The 6,000-nt window shown below is 43.0% G+C and overlaps 1 protein-coding gene across 1 annotated transcript in view; it reads right to left on the reverse strand.

Moving 5' to 3' along the window:
- SMAD5 (SMAD family member 5) overlaps positions 1-5,777 on the reverse strand; it is a 28,154-nt gene extending 22,377 nt beyond the window's left edge. Inside the window, exon 1 of the mRNA XM_050311928.1 lies at positions 5,624-5,777. The gene's annotated coding sequence lies outside the window, so the exon portion shown is untranslated. The remainder of the gene's footprint in view (positions 1-5,623) is intronic.
- Positions 5,778-6,000: the final 223 nt, after the last annotated feature.

Consider the following 6,000-nt stretch of genomic DNA (forward strand, 5'->3'; position numbering starts at 1 on the left):
GGTTGGACGCTGCGGGTGAATCGCAGAGCTCCCATGTGCTTCCTGCTGCAGAGGGTTGGGAGTTCCAGGGGTGAGGAAAGCTGAAGGTGTGCATGCAGGACAAGGGAGAGGACAAGGAAAACTCTAAGTTTTTCCAAAATTTTTCCAAAACATTCTCAATTTAAAATGATTTAGGTGTGTGTGCTTGCAGCGCACCCTGCACAGAGATCATTGATTCTTGAGCACAATACACAGATTATTTTGGAGCGTGACAGCAAGAACTATGACACACCAGCCAAAAAATAAGCTTCCTTTTTTTTTTTTCCATGCCATTTTGTCACAGACCAATGTTGAATGAGCAGACCCCAAATGCCTGAAGTCATCTCCTCGTAGTCAATGAGAGAGATAAAGGACAAAGGAAGTTTGCTATCTGATGATTCAGGTCTGTTTATCCTCCAGGTCACAGGAAAATGAGCACCACTTTCACCACTCCCTGTTCATACATGGTTTCCATCCCTTGGATCTCTAGTGCCCCACTCCAGTGGGTCCACTCTAATAGCATATCAAGTTCAGAAAAGGGTTTAGAACAGGGAGATTCAAAGCATCCTGAACACATTTTCCTAAAATCGTGTGATTCCGTGAATTCACGAATTTCACAACTCGTGGAACCAGCAATCCTATCTTAGCATCATCAAACCTAGCTTTCCCAACACGTGGACAAGCAGCTGTGATAATCCACGGGAAAATGAGTAGCTAACCTTCCCCTTCCCTGAATGTTTTGATTATTACATTGTGTTTGGATTCTGCAGAGACAACTGCACACATTTATCCTTTGGGTCCTGCCTTGCAAAGTCAACTCAAGTACAAGTACCTGTCTGACATTCCTTCGTGCATGGGCTGATGGCAGTGAGGACAGAAAATTGCCTTCTAATCAAGCTGTAAAGTTCTCATAAAGTTACTGGAGGTGTTTATGTCAGAGGGACTGAAAACCTCACAGTCTGATCAAAGTGCAGAACAACCAACTGAAGAACTACCTAAATGTATCATGTTTGAGAACTTGAAGTTCAACAAGTATCTTAAATTCCATTATTTTCATTTTACTCTCCAGGTTTTGAATAAGACCCCTATATTTCTTAATGAGATTTTTGTTTGGTTAGGAGTGAATAGTTTGTAAACTGAATAGATAGTTTCAATTATAAGGAAATAGTTTTGAAAAAAAAAAAAAGTTGCTTTATTATGAAACTTTGGCCTTCCTATGACTTCTAAAATGATGTATTGTTCAATTTAATTCCCTATCAGCTTTCTCAATTGCTGGGGGAAGAGGGGGAAATGTCATTTAAAAAAGAAATATATATATATATATGTTGTGTGTGTGTATATATATATATGGAAACAGTTGTCATGTCTCTACCCATATTAAGCATTTGCAAAACCACTTTATGTTAAAAAAACCCTATAGTGTGAAAGATGGCTTGGATATTTAAACCAAATCTAGCCTAAAAACAGGACTGGGGGAAATGGATAGGATAGCTGAAGAAAGTTCCACTCTCACAGCTGTCAGCTGAGAAGAAATGGGGGAAGGGGGAAATGCTGCGAAAGGAATTCTTTTTTTTTTTTTTTTTTTGGCAGTGAAGAGAGGAACATGCCATCCCTGTTTGAAAAGTTTCAGGGTGGGAAAGGCTAAGGAGGGGCTAACATACTATACATACCTTTACATTTATTTTTGAGGCAGAAAAAAGAGAGTCGTGTTTGAGCAGAGTTCAGCAAGCACAGAGGGAGCTGCTCTGGCCATTTGGTTCTCTGAAATAAGCCCACAATTTACAGCAGGCTGAGAACAGCAGTAGGTGGTAAGTGGCTGCCTCACAACAAGGAGGCAACACAAACATCGTGTACCTTGCATCACATATGTAAGAAAATAGAAATAAAGTTTAGTGACTGATGGAAAGATATGAAGAGCGTTTATCGACAAGGCCCACAGTGGGGGGGAGGCTCCTGTGAGGTTCCACTCACTGGTGACAGCCTTTGAATTCTCAGAGAATAAATTAAACACCCTGTTATTGCTGCAGCCACACTTCTGGCTACCCTGGCACCTCACATATCACTACAAGGAAAGGAAGGGAAGAATTAGTCTTGTTTGCTGAAGCTACAGATAGAAGATGTTAACAGGGGAAGGAGAGGAGGCAAGCCAAAGGTGTAGTGCCCAGCAAGGTTAATGCTGCAAGCTTTTCTTCCTAGACTGGAAGAATAAATGGGATGAGACATGTAAGTGAATAATGGTACATCTATGGAGATGTTAGAAACAAAGATATTATTATATAAAGGTTTTGTTAGTTCAGCTCCATTATGGCTTTTCACACTCTACGGAATAAAATTGTCAATATACTGGGGATGGTGTATCCAGCTGGACAGATCTGAGGGTCAACTAAGGATGCAAAACTGAACACACAGCTCAAGAAAAAAATGCCTGAAATGCATATAAAAAAGGTAAAATCTTAAGAAAGGAAAAGAGACTGCAGGAAGAGTAAGATGTGCATGAAGTTATGAGTAAGGGAAGTCTCTTCCTGAGAACTGTTGTAAAGTCCACATCAGGGTGTGAATCATTATCCATGACACCTGTGGATAGAGTCCAGTCAGGGCACAGTACTGCTAAATGGGATCTGCTTCTTGGAACAGGGGGTGGAAACCTTCCCAGAGGAATGGAAAATACGTCCCAGCTGATTAACACTAAGCATTACACTGCTCTCAGAGAGGAAATGAAAAAGAAAATACTTTTAAATGGCACAATGCCTTTGAATATACCTCCAGCTTTGCTATTTTTCTGGACCATCCCCAGCTTGCCCTCACCATTGCATCAGCAGTACAGAAACATAGAATGCTCTCATTCCTCTAAATCAGTGGGTTTTGACTATTTCCAGAACATGATCTCGCATTATGAGAACACTTTCTGGAGTCTGACACCCACCACTAAGCTCAGAAAAACGTTACCTCCTGCCTCCTAAAAGCTGTCTGCAACAACCAGACCAATTTCCTGTGGACAACAGAGAAGCTGGACCATGGAAGTGGGATAGAAAATGCAGTACAGAAGGAGGATGATGCTATAACATCACAGTGCCATTAACCACGTGATCACCATCAGCTCTTTTTCCTCGATGAAAACTGCTCCAAGTTAGCCATGAACAAAACTGTGTCTTATTTTCCTGAAGATTTACTTCCTCCCTTCCATTTGTTTTACATCCCACACTGTTAGCCAAACATGGAGATCTCTGGGTGTATTCTTCACTGTCATCTCCTGCTCAGTCCCAGTTTTTCCTGGGGTTCTTCACCCCCCAGCCCAAGCTCTGCCTTCTGAAAATGGTCCCTTCTGGATGTGTCAGGCCTTTGAGTGGGACACACTCTCCCTTGGGGACAGTGAGGAGATCTAGCACGCAGCCTCACACTCCACATAACCATCTGCTGACAGTCATGAGCTGGAGTTTCATTCCTTGCAGCAACAGTAGGGACCAACATCCACAATAACTGTGCTCTGAAAACTTGCATTTGTGGCTCCATGGCCAAAACCACAGGAAAGCTATTTTTAGCACCACGGAGCTCTAAATAGTTGGAAGCACTGAAAATGCAGCTCACATCATGGGCCAAATTCTTCTCCTGGTTACACCCACTCTATGGAGAAGCTTCAGTGTAATAAACAGAGACACTTCAACACAGAAATGACATTTTTCTGAAAAGAGAAGTTTTGCTTACAGGTAAAACCCGCATTTTAAACTCTACAAGAAGAAAGGCAGAAGGAATGGTTTGAAACAGAAGTGCTCTGTGACAATAATTGTTACAATCAAGGTAATTCTCCCCGCTGTGTGTGGCTGAACCTTACCCAGAGCTGCCATCTCTCCACTCATTATGCAGATACTTTTGGCTTAGACCAGTGAAAAGAACAGAGTTTATCTGTATCTTGAGAGAAGATACAGCAGATGAGAGTAACTTATGAGTAACAAATCAGGTTTTAATAGCCAGTCCTACACTTAATTACTCCCCAGCCAACTTTCTAACAGCCGTTTTATCACCCCAGGATTTCCCAACCCCAACCAATTAGAGATGGCAGTGCAGAGCACTCAGCCTTTCTCAGGGAGGAGCTGACAGGACCTGACTTTCTCCTTCTGGGTGTATTTCTGGCAGACTCACCAAGTTACAGGAGGCTGGGCCTTTGGAACTTGTATTTAAATTTTGTGGCACACTTAGGGACACATCTTTTTTTTTCCTCCCACCCTCACGACCAAATAGTTGGGTTTAATAATTTCCTCTCCCATATCAAGATCTGTATACACAAGCACAATAATCATGTCTATTGTAAAATTAAAGTGCTTTTGGGCATAGTGGAGTGCAGGTTTTGGACAGTGTGTTGCAAGCTATTTCCTTTCTCTTCCCAAAATTTCCACAGAACCCTAAATTGTTTTTGGTTTTTTTTTTTTTGCTTTGCTTTGCTTTTTGTTACGAGAAGAGGGAACCGGGTCTAAAACAAAAATGAAAAGTTTTTGGAACAACCAGTAAGATGAGAAAATCACAAAGTAGTAATACAGTAATAATAATGTTATTTCTCATTCATTATTCTATTGTTGATGAGTTTTTCTTGCCCTGTTTAAGCACTGCCCTATGACATATGTTTCAAAAGGAAATACAGGAAGGAAAATCAAAAGGCAAACAACACATTTTCAAACTCTGTTACGTTTTTTCAAATCTGAAACAAATTAGGATTATTATTCTTATTATTGTCTAAACACCTTCACATGTCACAGAGTAAAGGGTAAAAACCAAGATCATAAATGCTCCAGCTGCTCAGCTGGGCCCCATGTAAGGCACTGCCACTAAAATAGTTCACAGCCCTAATTACAATTCACCACATCTTGGGAATGACATTTAGGATTCTTGAGGAGCTTTTGGATAATTTTTAGACTCGGCGTAGAAGTTCAGCTGTCACAAAGTCAGTTTTATTTTGTAACAGATTTTATCCTTTGGAATGTTATGTTTGGAGTGAGCTGGAGATACGGAAAAACACATGCAATATAGTTTGCTTACCCGACTGAAATACAACCCCTAAAACAAAGCTGAAACATTTTTTTTTCCCCCCCTTTAATGTTCATATTCCAGCCCGTGCTTGTCCACAGCTATTCAGATTTGGAAAGGGGGGCAGGAGGAAAAACTCGCCCTTACCACACTACTCTGACTCCATTAGTGTAATCAGAGAGAATTCCTGCTCTCTCTCTCTCCCTGCAGTAATTAAATAAATATTTAACAGTGCAGGATTTAATTGGAATCCCGAAAGTTAACAATAGCCCGAGCTCTCGGTGTGGCTCTCTCAGGGGGTTCTGTTTGCACAGGGGTATATTTAGATCCCGGCCACATCGCCCACTTGCATTACGAACAGTTCAACAGCCCCCTCTTTAAAAAAAACACACACACACACACACCAAAAAAAAAAAAAAGGAAAACAAACAAGAAGCTCAGTAAAATCTGGAAACTTTGTTACAAAGTGACGCCATCTCCGCGAATCTCCTTCCCCCCGCTGCAAAAAAAAAGCGCTTGGGAGCGTCACGATCGCAGCGCCGGCAAAACAGCCCCGACCCAGAGCGGCGAGGAACGAGCGCGGCTTTACCTTCCAGCGACCACCGCAGCTCCGCCTTCTCCCCCCGTGTTTTTGTCTCTAGCTCCCTTGCGAGCGATGCCCGCGCCCCCCTCTCATGGTGCTGGCGGCCGGGGAGGAGCCCAGCGCAGGGTCCGGTGACACCCCCGGAGCCGCCGGCAGAGCCTTCCCAGCCCCGCTCCGCGAACCGTCCGCCAAACCCGCGTGGCGAGTCTGGTTTGGCTCCCTCCCCTCATCCTGGAATAACTCCCTTCGGTGCCACGCAACGCGGCCATCTTTTGTGCCGTGCCTCTCCCGCAATCCGGAGGTTTTCCCGGTGCAAAAATCCCGGCTTTGCCCAGAGCAGGCTGATCCCCTTCGGTGATTAATTGATCTAGTTTGCAAAATGG

The sequence above is a fragment of the Myiozetetes cayanensis genome, unplaced genomic scaffold (genome assembly GCF_022539395.1).
Source record: "Myiozetetes cayanensis isolate MyiCay16 unplaced genomic scaffold, myiCay2020 scf17, whole genome shotgun sequence".
Lineage (NCBI taxonomy): Eukaryota > Metazoa > Chordata > Aves > Passeriformes > Tyrannidae > Myiozetetes > Myiozetetes cayanensis.